Source organism: Vombatus ursinus, unplaced genomic scaffold (assembly GCF_900497805.2).
Source record: "Vombatus ursinus unplaced genomic scaffold, bare-nosed wombat genome assembly UNPS02005286.1, whole genome shotgun sequence".
In the NCBI taxonomy this organism is placed as follows: Eukaryota; Metazoa; Chordata; class Mammalia; order Diprotodontia; family Vombatidae; genus Vombatus; species Vombatus ursinus.
In genome coordinates this window covers 5,999,976-6,017,459 of record NW_020945064.1, presented here as the reverse complement: position 1 = coordinate 6,017,459, position 17,484 = coordinate 5,999,976, and the positions used below count along the sequence as shown (strand labels likewise).

At 40.7% G+C, this 17,484-nt stretch overlaps 1 protein-coding gene across 4 annotated transcripts in view; it reads left to right on the top strand.

The window, feature by feature from the left end:
- The first annotated feature begins 841 nt into the window (after positions 1 to 841).
- ACSF3 (acyl-CoA synthetase family member 3) overlaps positions 842 to 17,484 on the top strand; it is a 237,147-nt gene continuing 220,504 nt past the window's right edge. For 3 of the 4 annotated variants that reach the window (XM_027847757.1, XM_027847754.1, XM_027847756.1), the window contains exon 1: positions 842 to 889. The gene's annotated coding sequence lies outside the window, so the exon portion shown is untranslated. Of the gene's footprint in view, positions 890 to 15,116; positions 15,139 to 17,484 lie in introns of those variants that run through there. The other variant, XM_027847755.1, reaches the window with a different exon arrangement.

Below are 17,484 nucleotides of genomic sequence, written 5' to 3'. Positions count from 1 at the left end.
ATCCATCCATCCATCCATCCATCCATCCATCCATCCATCCATCCATCTACCTATCCCTCTCCTGGTAGTTAAGACCAAGGAGTAGGGCATGGGTTTCACTGCAGGCTTGGGAAATAGAATGGAAAGAACACTGAATATGGAGTCACAGCACTGGGCTCAAATCCCAGCTCAGTCACCTGTGGCTCGGGCACCAAACCCAACCTTGTGGAGCCTCAGTTTCCTCATCTGTAAAATAGGTTGCTAGTGTTTGTCCTTGGTGCTTGGGGAGGACCAAAATGTCAGGTCAACGCACAGTGTGTCCAGCTGTGGCCGATCAGACCACCACCAGCTGAGCTGCGCCTGCTCCAGCTTCTTGGAGCCACAGGTGAGAGCTGGGTGGCAGGTGGACACCAAAGGTACACCAGAGATGCTAGGCCCCCTGAACACGCCATACACTGTAAAACGGGTAGACTAAGGGCCCCTCCAGGTCCAAATCTTGATCCCGGTGGGTCTGAACCTCAGCTCCTCCTCCCCCACCCCGAACCTCAGTTTCTCCCTATGTTAAATAATGGACTGGGCTTCCTCTTCCTCTCCCCGTCCCGCCCCCTCCCCATCCCGGCTCCACAGGCTCCGTCTCCACCGAAGGGCAAGCGGGAATGTTTACGCAGCGGAACCTCGGGAGCGGGGCGCCCGGGGCGCGGGGGACGTGTTTGCGTGCGCACTCGCCCTGGCCCAGGTGAGGGTCCCGCGAGGACTTCCCTGCCCTCGTTGGCGCCCGCTTCCTACCGGCCGGAGCGTGACGTCAGCGCCCGCTGCGTGCCCCTCCCCTCGGCGGCCGGACGTCACGTGCTTCTCTTTTTAGCGGCGCGGCAGCAGCAGTGGCAACGGGCGGCGACGGCGGGGGAGGCAGGTGAGGGGGGTCTGCGCAGCCGCGGGCCGGAGCGTCTGGGGACAGGAAGAGAGGAGCGGTGGGGGCAGGCGCCCCGGGGACGCTTCCTGTTCCGCCTGCCGGCCCGTGGGGTTGAGGGGAGGTGGTTTACCATCTTATCCCCGACTGTGCTTTAGCGTCTAGCGTGGCGTCCCAATAGGAAGAGTCAGTGGAGTTGGATTTGAATCCTACCCCTGTTGTGAACTAGGCGTGTGACCTTGAGCAAATCCCTTACTTCTCTGGGCTTCAGTTTCCTCATCTGTAAAATGAGTTAACCCTTCTAGAGGATCCCTGAGATATCTTCTTACCCTGATGTTTTGTTAGATTTTCTCTCTCTCCTGGTGATCTGGGTTCAGTCAACTTTTCATCAGAGGACTTCCACGTCAACCTATCCAGTCCTTACCTCGCTTTGGAACTTAGTGCGCATTTCCTCATCCAGCTGCCCCATAGACAGACAGCTCATTTGTGCAAAAGAGAAATCAGCAAATTTCTTCCCCAAGCCCGCCCCTCCTAGAAATCTCCCTATTTCTATCAAAGGCGCTATCATCCAGGCCCCTAATTTTGCATTCTCAGAGGTTCTTAACCTGGGGTCCTTGGCTGGCTGGATTTTAGAGGGGCTCTAAGAAAAGAAAAGAAAAGAAAAAACACATGAATGAATGAATGAGCAAAGCATTTATTAAGCGCTTACTGTATGCAAAACTCTATGTTAATCCCAGGGGTAAGACAGCCCTGCTCTCTAGAAGCTCATAATCTGATAGGAAAACCCATGAAAGGTTTCAGCTGCAAGTCAGATGGAGAGGTCCCGTTGTCCTTAGGGTTCAGCAGGGAGGCAGATGTTAAACGCTCTTCTCTGCTGTTCCGCTGACTGTTGAATTCCTGGACAGCGCCAGGAGTTTTCCTTTTCTCACTCTTCACTACCTGCAGCTGTATCACTAGCAGCAGCAGTTTCCAGGATGCTTTATCTTGTCTAAGCTTTGGTTTCTTTCATAATTCCATGTGTTTTATTTTATGCATTAAAAACATTGTTCTGACGAGACCACAGGCCTCACTGGACAGTCATAGATTCGTGAGAAGAAAGGTGAAGAGCCCCTGGTAGAGCCTGTGCTTCATTACTCACGTCATCCAGTCAATGGCCCAGTCTTTTCCATTGGAGAAAAAACAGGGACCTCGGCTCATACTCAACCTCTCTCTGAGGCCTTGGGCAAGGTACTTAAGTTGTCCCTCAGTTTCCTCATCTGTAAAATGAAGGGGTTGGACCAGATACTCTCATTACCTTGCTTCTTTTCTCTTTATCCAGGAGTTCATGACCCTAATTCAGTCCCACATCATTTCTCTCTTTTACTTCAAAATCTCGTCATTGAACTCCTGGCTTCTAGTGCTTTCACCTTTCCAATCCACTCTTGAAATTATGAAAATAACTTTTCTGGGGCAGCTAGGTGGCTCAGTGGAGAGAGCACTGGCCCTAGAGTCAGGAGGACCTGAGTTCAAATTCGGCCTCAGACACTTGACACTTACTATCTGTGTGACCCTGGACAAGTCACTTAACCCCATTGCCTAGCAAAAACAAAACAAAACCAAAACCAAAAAAAAAAAAAAAGTCTTTTTAAGGTATGATTCTGACCATGGCATCCCCCAGCTTAAGGACATTTTGTGGTTCCCTTCTTCTTCTAGGATAAATACAAATCTTATGCCATTTCAAGCTCTTCGTAATCAATTTCCTGGCTACTTTTCAAGTCGTATTTCACTTTATTCTACTTCACACAAACTGCCTCCTAACTAAACTGGCTTACTTTCTCACTTTTGACAGGTTTTCTGCCATGTTTGGAATGAACTCCTTCCTACTTTCAGCCTCTTAGAATCCCTCATTTCCCTCATGACTCATCTCATGGTGCCCTGAGCTACAAGAAGGAAACCTTTTCTGATCCCCAAAAACTCTTAGTTCTCTCTCTCAAACAACCATGTATGCACCTATGTGTTTACGTGTTGGTATGTAAACACCCTTCCCCTGCCCCTCACCGCTGGTCCTTGAGACAGGAACTTTTTAATTTTGTCTTTATAACTTCAGTGCCTGGTGTAGGATACTTACACATAGAAGGTATTTAATAAATGTTTGTTGTATTGACTTGCAGCTTTTGATATCATTGAGTCCAATCTTTTCATTTTATAGAAAAGGAAACTGAGGTCCAGTGATTTGCAAAAGGGCCTTCAGGTGGTGAGTGGCAAAACCAGGACTGGATTCTGAGTCAGCTGATTCTTTTCTGTCTAGTGTTCTTTCCATTGCCCCATGCTGCCCTCACATTTGAGCTGGCTTATTCTTTTGTTTTTTAAATTAATTTATTTTGAATTATCAACAATCACTTCCGTAAGCTTTTGTTTAAAATTTTTTCCCCCTTCCTCCCTACCACCCTCCCCAAGATGGCGCATAATCTGATATAGACTTTACATATACATTCCTATTAAACATATTTTCACATTAGTGATATTGTAAGTAAGAATTAGAACCAATAGAAGGAACCACCAGAAAGAGGAAACAAAACACAGCAGAAGAAAAAAAATAGCAAATAGTATGCTTCAATCTTTTGTCTTATTCTTAAAGAGCACCTTAATTTCCCTCAAAAGTCTATCCCATGATTCTCTCATTTTTATCTCATCAGAAAGTTCTTCCTGATGTCTAAGTTGAATATTTCTTCTCATAATTTAGGGCTATTTCTTCCAAGTTATACCCTCTCGTGAGACAGAACTGCTGGTGAACACCTTCCTTAATTAAGCCTTCACTTGGAAATTTAAAGATGGAACAGATCAGATCCAAGCTATTAATTTCTAGTGCTCTTGTGGGTCATCTCCAAGCAGTCAGAAGCCAAATCATATCTAAGGTTTGACTCATTTGCAGGGTAGAGAAACAGACTCAGCTCTGATAAGTAACATAATCAGTCACTAGCTAGGTGTCTCAAAGTGGGTAGAGCACTCAGCCTAAGTAAAAAAGACTTGAGTTCCGATCCAGCCTCAGACACTTAACTAGCTGTGTGATTCTAGGCAAGTCACTTGATCTCAATCTGCCTCAGTTTCCTTTACTATAAATTGGGGATGAAAACAGCACCTAACTCACAGAGTTGTGAGAATCAAATGAGATGATATTTGTAATGTGCTTAGCACATAGAAGGTACTATATAAATATTAGCTATTAGTAGTAGTAGTAGTATTATTGTTCCTACTACTACTAGGAACAGAGCCAATACCTAATCCCTGGTCTTCTGCCTACAAATACACTGGTGTTTATGCTGCACCATTGTGTGAATGGTGTTCATCCACTAGCCTTCTTTTCTCTTTTTCTAGGATAGGTAACCCATAACTCCCATAGGGTAGTGGAAAGAGCATTAGTTCTGAAGTCAGAGGGCCTGGGTTTGCATCCTCCTACCTCTGGAATTTCTTACCTGCCCAACCTCAACCTCCTGGTCCTTACTCAGTCTCTTCACCTAAGAAATGAAGGGCTTGGATTAGATGGCCTCTCAACTCTCTTCCATGCCTAGATCTGTAATCCTATGCACTCAGGGCCCATAATTTCAGGATGCTTTTCTGGAAGCTCTCCTTCACTCAAAGTTTAATTTATATTTCAGGAACTTTAGAAATATGTTTTATAGTGTGGGCTATATTTCATGGCTTCTCTCAAGAGCAGAGTGGAAGAGATTGAAAGAACGTAGATTCTGAGCTAAAAGGGAACATAGAGGCCACTTAATTCAACCTTCTCATTTTACAAGTCAGGAAACTGAGGATCAAAAAAGTCATTCCTCTGCCCCCCACCCTCATGGTCAAATAGGAAGTAAGTGGCCATGACAAGATTAGTGAATTGGTGCATTAAGTTGGTGGGCCTGAATTAAGCCAAACACAAAGCTTAAACTATTAGGTCAATAGAAGCAGCAGTATTTTTACTTCCTAAATGATGAGCTGTTTAGCAATGACTGGGTTTCAAATGTGTTTTTCCTCTTGTTTTTCTTGATTTGAATGTAGTGGCCATAAGTGCTGTGTCAATGTCTGTTACTTAAAAGTAAAGTTTTAAGAACAACCCCTTCCCCTCTACCAGCAGATATCAGGCTGATAATCTCTGACTGCTGTACAAACAGCACAAATGAATCTCATTCTTGCATCTAAACAAGATGTAACTGAGGAGAAACATTCTTTAGGTTTATTTTAAGTATGTATTTGGTTGAGAGTTGGGTGTGGTATCAAACAAATTAGGTGTCTTTCCATTCATTTAGAAACCATCCTTTTTTGTTTGGAGGGTGGTATTAATGAATAGCACGTACTTGCCTAACTTCATTGGCATATTCGTGATCTCTAATTGAGTTGACTTCTGTTGAGTCTTCCAGAGATGGTAGTGGGCACCTTGAACATAGGATATCAAAAATAAGACATCGAGAGGGACTTTGAAGGCTTAGTCAAGTGCCACCTCCTTCATCAAGCCTTCCCTGATTTCCCCAGGTGCTGGTGCCCTGCCCCGCTCCAATGTACTCTGCTCATCTGAGTAAAATTTTTATCCCCTGAGTAGAACATAAGCTCCCTGAGGGCAGGGACTGTTTTGTTGTTGTCTTTGTGTTTCCAGTGTCTAGCACATGTGACTTGCACCTGGTAGTTAGTAAGGGCTTAATACATGTTTGTTGAATTAGTTGTCCTTGAGGAAATTAAAAAAAAAAGGTTTAAGCTAAGATGGATAGAATTTAACGTAAGAAGGAGGTGTGTGTTGTTGTTTTTTTTTTAACTTTCGTAAGACTTTTACTCAAGTAGGTTATGGAGTTTCTATACCTAGAAATACTCAGGAAGATGATAGACAGTCAGCTGACCTTATTGGTTTAGCTATTAACTGAGAAGCATCATAACATAGCAGATAGAGTAGCGGACTTTGAGTCAGGAAGAGCTGTGATTGAATCGGTCCTCACAAATGTCTTAGTTGTATGGCCTATCTAAACCTCAGTTTCTTTCCCTTTAAAATGGGGATAATAACAGTACCTCTGATAGGGTTGTTCCTGTGATCAAATGAGATATCATATAATGTACCTTTCTAACCTTAAAGTGCTGTATGAATGAAAGCTGTTCTTATTTATTTTCCTGAGACTCTTTGGGGATTCCTTCTAGTTCTGTGTCAGGAGAATGACTGAGGTTTCCACTCTCAGGGAAACCAGGCTAGTTTGAAAGGGTAGTTGGTTCATTCAGAACAAGGAGAGACAGTAAAGTTAAAAATATAATTTGCTGTCCTTCACATGTGAAGATGTTGTTACTGGACACCTACTCTCTTGCCCAATCCATTTACTGACCAAATGTTCACAGTTGTTAGAACAACTGTTCCAGCAACAGGACTTACACCCTTGAAGTGAGAAAAATGAACTGCGCACATAGGGCGTCAAACTGTCATCTTTGATGACAGTTTGAAGTTAATTCTTTGATGTGTCTGTGATCTCACTGATGCTGGTGCTCCCTCCAACAGTGCAGATTACAACGCGTCCTCGCCTTCTCGTCACGTCCCTCTCTGCCTCTTGTTCTCCGGTAAATCCTCTCCAGGGAGTCCATCAGCATGCTCTGGGAACACAGGCCATCCTTTGGCTATCCTTTGCTCTCACTGCGTGACAAGCTCACCTTCTTTTATGGTGTACATCTCTCTGATGATAGCTTTTTTACTCTTCCGTGCAGTTCTTAGTCAATAATATGTTGCAGCCTATTAAAGCTCACCGTGCACTAGTCCATTGCCCCTTGGATGACTCCCAATTTTAATTCTTTAGAGAGCATAGTATTCCATGATCCTTAGCCATAGAGCATCACCAGAAGAATATTGATGTTGAAAGATGAGCCTTTGTTTCCAGGAGAAGCTTAGAGTCGTTAAAAACACTGTAAAATTTCCTAAAGCCAATCTAGCCCGCCCTCTTGCTTTTTACATTTGAGCCCAGTTCACTGTCCGTTTGCAGTGGCTGTCCAGGATATGTGTTCTAATGGATCAGTTCTATGGGTTGTCCATCTAACACTGTATCATGGTCTAACATTAGGCAGTCACCATCCACTTGGTTTTTATTGTGTGAATAGTTAAGCCATTTTTTGGGGGGAGCAATTATGCACCCAGTTAGAAAGCTCTATTGTTGTGGGACTTGGTAATCAGTACAATGTCATGTGTAAACAGGAGCATTTCTATCAATTAGTTGATTGTAAAGATTGTAAAGGTTGTAAAGATTGCTGTAGAATGCTATTTGTGGAAGCTTGCCTGTTTGCTTGTAATATCATGCCTTCATCAAGGATTCCCTCCATATGCGTGTAAATTATTCTCATAAAGATTTTATAGAGATGGGAAAGTAGTTATATGAGTTGGTATTTACTGGTATTTTCTCAGTTGCCTTTTTGGATAGTAATAAGGCCTGTTTTTTTCCTAAGAAATTTGATATCCTACCCTCGTAGATATCTTGAGGATTGAACTCTCCAATCCCTGAAAATTGTGTCTCCTCCTCCATAGATTTCCTCTGGGTATACTTAGTCTAATCCACCTGCCCTTTCTGCCTCTGTTTTCTTTAGTTTCACTTCTGCTTCCTCATGTAACACATCTGGGACTATGATCTTAGAGTCCAAATGTGGTATTCCTTGGCTTCTCTCCAGTTTCATCCTTAAATGCCCTCGGATTGATATGACTTAGTTGGGTATCTTGCCAAGTTTTCTTTAATTTTTTTTTTCTTCACTGCTTGCTGTTTTATAAGATTATAATGCTCATAATCTTCCACCATCTTCTTCTGTGAGATCTTACAAATGAATTTATAATAGAAACTGATGTTTCTCTTGGCTGCCATATCTCTCTATATAGCAAGTTCAGGTATTTGCTGGCCAAGGCATTTACTAGGTAGTTTTGGTCTTCTCATTGTGGCAATTGAGCTAAACTTCCTTAGAAATAGAATGATTCCATATACACAATATTTTTTTTCATTCCACATATTTCAACATCAATAGCTTATTTAAATGAGTTAGATTAAAGTTGCTTCAATTGTACTTCATATTGTATCATTTTTATCCTTTTTATATTGATTTTCATCAAATAAATATTTATTAAGCACCTACTATGTACCAGACACTGTATTAAGTTCTGGGGATCCAAATTTGAAAAAAGAATGACAGTCCCTGAACTCGAGGAACTTACAGTCTAATGGGGAAGACAGTATACAGAAGGAAGCTGAAAAGGTGGGACTGGGAGAAGGTACCTGACCCAGGGGGCATGGTGGAGAAATCTGAATGAGAAGTCCCAAAATAGTGCAGGCAGGTAAGAAATGAGGTGTCTGAACTGAGCTCCCTCCTTAAATGAAGGTTTGGAATTCATGGCTTCACCCTCCAATCAGAGAGGCAGAAAGTGGTGATAAGGTAGAGTCCCAAGGATGATAGAATTTTGTAGGGTGATATATTCCCAGTAACAAGCTACCTGCAGTATGGTGGAGAAGTCCCTCAGAGAAGTCCCAAAGTAGTGCAGCCAGGTGAGAAAAAATCAACAGTTTTCATCTTCACTCTATCAAATTAATAGTCTAACTCAGCAAAGCTGATTTGTAATAACTCCTATATTAGTAACAAGGTGATTATGGTCTGCTGAAACACAATTTCTTTTTTTGGTGGTGGTGTTTCATGGGTTGACATGGACAAAGAATTGATCATCCAGTCTCCGTGCTATGGATGATTGGTCTCTGTGTAATTAGTTAGGCTGGTCCTTGGAAAACTAATGTAACCTGTTGCTGGGCCACCATATTAGATCGGGCTAAATATCATGTTCCATTGATGTAGTGTTTGAGAAGCCAAGGTCATCTCCACACCATTACGAGGCACTAGGACTTTGTGGAGTTATTTGTATTGCTATGCTAACTCAATGGACAGGCCAGTCCGCTGTGTGTTATAGTCTGGAGTGGATAATAGGTCCAGTTTTGTTTTTCCTCTGAGAGAAATGCTTATTAATAACCGATGATTTGGGGAGATATGGAGTTCCCCCTTTTTTAAAGTCCTCATTTTAAAGCTCAGTCTCTGAAGGTTGAATTAACTTCCTCCCCAGTGTATTAGTCAGACCCCACCCAACCTTACAAGCAATTTAATCTAAGGTGGGGAAGACTGTTGTGCTCTCTACTGGTTTGGGTGGGAATAAATTCTTTGATTAGGTGGTCCAAGGCTGGGCAATTTAGAAGTAAATGACATAATCAAAGTTATATTTCCCCCAGCCCCTCATTTTAATATTCATTCTCTCTCATTACTTTTTAATCAATAGAGTTCATGCTACCCTCAGGAACGCCCACTCTTCCATGAACATATAAACTGTGAGCCTTCCCCCTCTTCCCCCGACCATGAGGAGTCTTTGACATTTGAGAGTGTCACTGACCCTTTTATAAATAAAAGCATTATTAATAACATCATTAGCATTATTAATAGCATTATTAACAAAATGATTAATTACCCAGAAATTATGTCTCTCAAACTTGTAAAATATCACCTCTATGAATTGTTAGCTTACTCTTTTAATTATGGATTTCATTGAATAGTTCACGTAACGTTCTGAAGCTTGAGATGGTTAGGACAGCGTCCTCAAGAAGGAGCGTCAGGAGCAACTCACCGTCTATAAAGAACCTCTCTTCCATTTAGAAGTTGAGTGTGAAACCTGAACTTGTTGTCTTTCCCTCTAGGCCCTTCCTTCTTCCTTTCTCACCGCTGTCTAATGCACTATCATCCCAGTCCCTTAGGCTAACATACTCTACTCTTCACTCTCTCTCTCTCTTGCCATATCCAGTCTGTCATTTCTGCCTTCATAACATCTCTCATATATTCCCCCTTCTCTCATCTGACACTGCCACCACCCTGGTGAAGGCCATATCCCCTTGTGCTTGGTCTCCTGCCATAATTCTCTTCCCACGCTACCCTCCACTCATCTGTCAAATTGATTTTCCTCAAGTGCAGATCTAACCATATCATCCCCTCTATACAATAAACTTCAATGACTCACTGTTCCTCCAGGATCTAATATAAATTTCTCTGTTTGGCTTTCATATCCCTTGATAACCTGGTCCCTTTGTACACTTCCAGTCTTCTTAGGCCTTCCACCTTCCCATGTACCTCTGGCCTAGTCCCTCTGCTCTCCCTGTAGTTCTTCCTACGTGACAATATTGTTTTTCCTGGCTGTACCCCATGACTGGAATGCTCTCCCTTTTCTTCTCCATTTCTTTGCTTCCCTAGATTTCCTTCAAGCCTCAGCTAACATCCCCATCTTCTGCAAGAAGATTCCTGATTCCCCTTAGTGCTCGTGTCTCCTGTATGAGATTATCTCCGGTTTATCTTGTATGTGTCTTATTTGTACATAGCTCTTTGCATGTTGTCTTCCCCATTAACTCATTCCCCTCAACTCGTTGAGAGTTGAGACTGTTTTTTGCCTCTCTTTGTATCCCCAGCACTTAGCACAAAGCCTTGCAAATAGTAGGCACTTAATAAATGCTTGTTCCCTGACTGGGACATCCTCCATTACAGTGCCATACATCTTTAGTGAGCATATCTCTCCTGCTTTATGTTTTGCTTGATGTTAATAACCTGAGAGGCATGGAACAGTTATCTGTTACATTTTTCAGGGAATCTTATATAATTGTAAAATCTACACAAGAGACCTCTTATTGGGAGAGTACTTTTAAGATTGCATTTTACTCTACAGAGTCAATTGTTGTTTTGTAACAAAAAATAAACACAGTAGGATCTTGTATGCTCTGAAAGCCACCCTGTCTCCTCATATTTTCCATCAAGGAATGTAGATCATTCTTCCTGAAGATGAGAAAGTAGGATTAGGAGTTATTAATTTCTAGTCACCTTTTGGGGGGGAAGATAATCTGTGATTTTTTCCAATGTTTTGGCATTTTCTCCTCCTTGAGGTGTCTTATAAATAATCTCTCAATGTTTTTAAAATTGTGTTGTATCCAGCCTGGATTTCCTCTAAGAGTTCTTATTCTGGTCTGGCCTGTCTTTTTGCCCGTCATTGTAAATATGATTTCAAATTTCTTTTGTCAGACGTAGGTGTTAAAGGTCAATGTTGGTGGTTCCATTTCCATTAATGATTATGGAAATAGATTTTTAAATGTATTCCATTTCCCACCAATTTGTTGTTTGCTTTCTGGTTTTATCTGAGAATGCTTTTGGGAAGATGTGACTTATTTGGGTATGACACCAAGTGTAAAGTATACTTGTTTTCCCTTCCCCTGCTTTTCACCATTTGTTGAGGTGATACTACACGTGATTTTCCACCATCCTTTTTCTTTAGTGTTTTTTAAAAAAATTTACTTAGTATTTTATTTTTCCCCAGTTACATGTAAAAACAATTTTTTGTCTATTTTTTTAAAATTTTATTATTGTTATTTTTAGGCAATTGGGATTAAGTGAATTGCCCAGGGTCACACAGCTAGTGTTTGGTCTGAGGCCAGATTTGAACTCAGGTCCTCCTGACTACAGGGCCAGTGCTCTATCCACTGCACCACCTAGCTGCCCCTATAAAAACAATTTTTTAACATTTTTTTGTAAAACTTTGAGTTTCAAATTCTCTCCCTTTCTCCCTCCCCAGCCCCCCTCATTAAGAATGCAGACAATTTGATATAGGTTATACATGTGTAGTCATACAAAACACTTCCATATTAGTCATGTTGTGAAAGAAAACAGAGCTCATTCCCCCCCCCAAAAAAAACCCAAACTCTCAAGAAAAATAAAGAAAGTAAAAAAAAAAGTATGCTTCAATCTGTATTTATCAGTTCTTTCTCTGGAGATGAATAGCATTTTTCATCAACTTCAGAGATGTCTTGGATCATTGTATTGCTGAGAATAGCTAAGTTATTCACAGCTGATCATCATACAGGTATTGTGTTACTTGGTACATAGTACATTTCACTTTGCATCAGTTTATATATGTCTTTTCAGGTTTTTCTGAGAGCATCCTGCTCATCATTTCTTATAGCACAATAGTATTCCATCATAATCACATACCACAACTTGTTCAGCCATTCCCCAATTGATGGACATCCCCTCAATTTCCAGAAAAGAGCTACTATAAATATTTTTTAACAAATAGGTCCTTTTCCTTTTTGTTTTTCATCTCTTTTGGGATACAGACCTAGAGTTGTATTGCTAAATCAAAGGGTATGCATGGTTTTATAACCCTTTGGATAGTTCCAAGTTGCTCTACAGAATGGCTGAATCAGTTCATAATTCCACCAATAGTGCATTAATGTCTCATTCTTCACACATCCTCTCCAACATTTGTCATTTTCCTTTTCTGTGCTATTAGCCAATCTAATAGATATGAGGTAGTACCTCAGAATTGTTTTAATTTGCATTTCTCCAATCAATAGTGAATTAGAACATTTTTTCATATAGCATTTATTACTTCATCTGAAAACTGTTCATATCTTTTGATCATTTATCAATTGGGGAATGACTTATTTTAAAAATTTGACTCAATTCTCTATATGTTTGAAAAGTGAGGGCTTTATCAGAGAAACTTGCTTCAAACTTATTTTAATAGTTACTATTGCTAACTATTTCCCTCCATCCTAACCCCCACCCCCATTTATTCTCTTCTCTCTCACTTTTTACCCTGTCCCTCCTCATAAGTGTTTGGCTTCTGATTGCCCCTTCCCCCAACCAGCCCTCCCTTCTGTCACATACCCCCTCCCCTTCTCTTATCTCCTTCCCCTCTTACTTTCCTGTAGGGTAAGATTGATTTTCTATACCCAATTGAATGTGTATGTTAATTCCTCTTTGAACCAACTCTGATGAGAGAAAAGTTCACTCATTCCCCCTTACCTCCTCCCTGTTCCCTCCACTGTAAAAACTTTTTCTTGCCTCTTTTATGTGAGATAATTTACCCCATTCTACCTCTCCTTTTCCCCTTCTCCCAATACATTCCTCTCTCACACCCTAATTTTATTTTTTTTTTAGATATCCCTTCATATTCAACTCACACCTGTGATCCTATCTACATATACTCCTTGTAACTGCCCTAATAATGAGAAAGTTCTTAGGAGTTACAAGTATCATTTTCTCATGTAATGAACGTAAACATTTAACTTTATTAAGTCCCATGAGATTTCCCTTTCCTGTTTACCTTTTTATGCTTCTCTTGAGTCTTGTATTTGAAAGTCAAATTTTCTATTCAGCTCTGGTTTTTCCATCAAGAATGCTTATTGAATATCCGTTTTTTCCCTTGAGGAATTATACTCAAATTTGCTGGGAAAGTGATTCTTAGTTGTAATCCTAGCTCTTTTGCCCTCCAGAATATCAAATTCCAAGCCCTCCAGTCCTTTAATGTAGAAGCTGCTAAATCTTGTGGTATCCTGACTATGGTTCCACAATACTTGAATTGTTTCTTTCTGGCTCCTTGTAGTATTTTCTCCTTGACCTGGGAGCTCTGGAATTTGACTATAATATTCCTGGGAGTTTTCATTTTGGGATATCTTTCAGGAGGTAAGCAGTGGATTCTCTCAGTTTCTATTTTACCCTCTGATTCTGGAATATCAGAGCAGTTTTTCTTGATAATTTCTTGAAAGATGATGCTTAGCCCTTTTTATTATTATTATTATTATTATTATTACTGTTATGGCTTTCAGGTAGTCCAGTAATTTTAAAATTATCTCTCTTTTATCTGTTTTCTAAGAAAGTTGTTTTTCCAATGAGATATTTCACATTATTTTCAATTTTTTCATTCTTTTGGTTTTGTTTTATTGTTTCTTGATTTCTCATAAAGTCATTAGCTTGGTGCAGCTAGGTGGCACAGTGCATAGAGCACTGGCCCTGAAGTCAGGAGGAACTGAGTTCAAATTTGGCCTCAGACCAAACACTTGACACTAGCTGTGTGACCCTGGGCAAGTCACTTAACCCTAATTGCCTTTAAAAAAAAAAAGTCATTAGCTTCCATCTGCTCAATTCTAATTTTTAAGGAGCTGTGTTTTCTTCAGTGAGCTTTTGTACCTTCTTTTCATTTTGACCAATTCTACTTTTTAAGGAGTTTTTTTCTGCACTGAATTTTTGTGCTTCTTTTTCCATTTGGCCAATTCTGCTTTCTAAGGCATTCTTCTCCTCATTGGCTTTTTGTACCATTTTTTTTTTACTATTTGGTCTAGTCTGTTTTTGTTTTTTTGCTTTGGCAATTGGGGTTAAGTGACTTGCTCAGGGTCACACAGCTAGTAAGTGTCAAGTGTCTGAGGCTGCATTTGAACTCAGGTCCTCCTGACTTCAAAGTCAGAGCTTTATCCACTGTGCCACCTAGCTGCCTGTTTTTTAAGGTGTTATTTTCTTCAGTATTTTTTTGTGTCTCCTTTACCAAGCTATTGACTCATTTTTCATGATTTTCTTGCATCACTCTCATTTCTCTTCCAAATTTTTTCCTCTACCTCTCTTACGTGATTTCAAAATCCTTTTTGAGCTCTTCCATGGCCTGAGACCAATTCATATTTTTCTTGGAGGCATTGGATGTAGATGCTTCTATTTTCTTATCATCTTCTGATGTGTGTTTTGATCTTCCTTGTCACCATGGTAACTTTCTATGGTCAGAATTTTTTCCTGTTGTTTGCTCATTTCCCAGCCTATTTCTTGACTTTTAACTCTTTGTTAAAGTGGGGTTCTGCTTCCAGGATGGAGGGCTCACTGTCTCAAGCTTCAGGAGTTTTGTGCAGCTGTTTTCAGAGCTACTTCTGGGGACCTGTAAGTTTTCAGTTCTTCCAAGGTGGTATGATCTAAGGAGAGGTGTGTTTACTCCTCTCCTGGCCTGTCCTCTGGCCTGTGAGTGATCACAAGCACTCGTTTCTGCCCTGGAACTGTGACCAGAGTCCTTGCTCCGCTGCAACTGCAAAATCTGGTGCTCCTTCTCACCCTGGGACTGCCACTCAGCACTGTGACCTGGATCTAGGTATGGGCAAAGCAACAGAGTCTTGCCCCCAGTGCCAGCGTAGAGACCCCTGTAATCTCCTTCTGACCAGTTGTTCAACCCCCTTACTATCTGTGGGCTGAGAGCTCCAGAAGCAGTCACTGTTTTGCTGCTGATTCCCCTTTAGTGTTTTATAAATAAGTTTGTATTCTAACCTGTTTGTTCTTGGCTGTCATGTGATTCTGGAGATAATTAACAGATTTGGTGACTGAGGCAGTTTTGGGACTCTTGATCTCTTCATTGTGGCGGCTGCTTTACATCAGTTAAATGTAGAGAGGAAGTGATGATAATCAAGGTATTTGCCTTTTTTTGTCTCCTTTTTCAACATTATTGTTTGAATAGGTCAGGTTAAAGTTGTTGCAGTTGAATACAGTGTGTGTTTTCTCATGTTTATCCTTCTGCCTGCTTTGATGTTTATTTTGACCTTTGCTGTATTAGTTGATGGCCTGACTGCACACAGAGAACTGACTGATCTCTTCTGTGACTTCTTCATCAATAACTAGTTGTTTTATGCATATTAAAGATGTAATTAATTTCATTTTTTTGTGTGATTTTTGATGCCCAGTGCCTCCAACTCTTTTCAGGAAAGTATACAATGCTCCATTTCTTATCTCAGTGCCTTTGCATCAGCTAGCCCCCATACCTAAAATAATTCCTCTTTTCACCTCTGGTAGTCTGGTCGTCTCTGATTCCCTTGGAAAGAGAAAAGAAGAACTCAAGTTCTTCTTTCTACAATGAAACTACAAGTTTCTACAATGAAACTTTTCCTCCTGCTTTCTCTGGAGCACCCTGACTTCCAAAACTACCTTGTATTCATTTTGCATTTATTCTGCAGATACTTATATAGATTGTCTCCTAGATGTTGTCTATAAATGTTGTTTGCTCTCTTAGAATGTATCCCTGATGGCATTATCTCTTTCCCTTTTGTCTATGTATGACCAGCACTTAGCACAGTAAACCTGATACCTAGTAAACACTTAATAAATGCTTTTTGATTTATTGACTAGGTAGTTGGGAGACTTAATAAATGTTTATTGATTGCTTCTGCATAGCATCACAGAGTCATAGATTTACAGTTGGAAAGCATCTCAGTGGCCAGTAAGTTGAATCTCCTCATTTTACAGATGAGGAAATTAAGGCCTTAAACATTTATGCTCTATGCCCAAGGTCATATAAATAATAATTATCAGAGGTCATTTGGATCCAGATTCTCTGACTTCAGTCAGCACTCTTTCCACTATGCCACAGAAATCTACACATCTCTGACCTCTTTCATTTCTTAGACTTGAGACATAATTTCCTTTTCTTGTTTTATTGATGCTTTTTAAAAAAATATCACATATTTCCTAATAGCAATGAAATCAGCAAACAAAAATTTCACCTAGTTTCCTAACATAATCCCTGCCTAGTAATAAAGAAAAACAGTTAAGCAAAAATGACCAACACTGTTAACCACATCTGACAGTATGCAAGGTTCTGCACCCATGATTCCCTACCTCTTTACCGGGAAAAGTTTTCCTCCTCTTCTTCTGGGATCATGGTTGGTCATTTTGAGCTAGAGTTTCCAACAAACTTTTAAGCATCCTCTACCATCCTGATGCTTAGCACAGTGCCTGGCACATAGTAGGAGCTTAAGAAATACTTCTTGACTCCTCTTTGCCAGTGTTTGCTTTGAAGTCACTAAGTATCAAGGTACATTTTTTTTTCTTGATTTGGAGGATCTATTAAAGCTCTTTAAAAAAATCTCTCTCTCTCTTCATCCTGTGCAACAAATTATCTGCATTTGCTTCCTGTTGGCCTTTCTGTTTATGCCTATGAGTACTGTGGGACAGCTGGGTGGCACTGCATAGGATAGAGGGCTGGGCCTGGAGTCAGGAAGACTCATCTTTCTAGGTTCCAATCTGGCCTCAGATCCTGGACAAGTCACTTACCCCTGTTTGCCTCAGTTTCCTCATCTGTAAAATGATCTAGAGAAGGAAATGACAAACCATTCCTGTAGCTTTGCCAAGAAAATCCCAAATGAAGCCACAGAGAGTTGGACGCAAGTGAAATGACTAAACAACACAAACAACAACAACATGAGGAGTGCCAATGAGGTGACCAAGAAACCATATTTCTTTTTTTTTTGAGAAACCGTATTTCTTTTGATTTTTCAAGAACCACCTATCTCTACCTGTTCCTTTTTCTCCTTTCCAAAGAGTTCTGTTGAGCCTCCTTTTATTTAGCTGTAATATCCTTTTGTCTTCTATTTTTAATTGTCATGAGAATACCAGTATTGATGTTATTCTGTTCTATCAATAGGACATTAATTTGTTGGCCATTGGGCAAAGACCTCACATTTTTCCATGCCAGCTGTTAACTTAATGTTCGTGAACAACCTAAACCTGGGTGACTCATCATCCTCAGCTCCTTTTCTGCAGTTCTGTCCCTGTTGTTGTGGAAGTGGATGGGGGCTGCCCAGGATGGAGTCCTGTTGATCTGTCTTTGTTTAATGGCTTGCCATGGTCAGATAATTCACTATCTAATGGACAGTCTTCTGGTGGCGAACCTCTCTGTACTTAATTCAGTTGGTTGTGAGACTATTGATAGCCTCAGTCTATTGCCTGGACCATATCGGGAGCCTTATCGACATGGTCTGTCA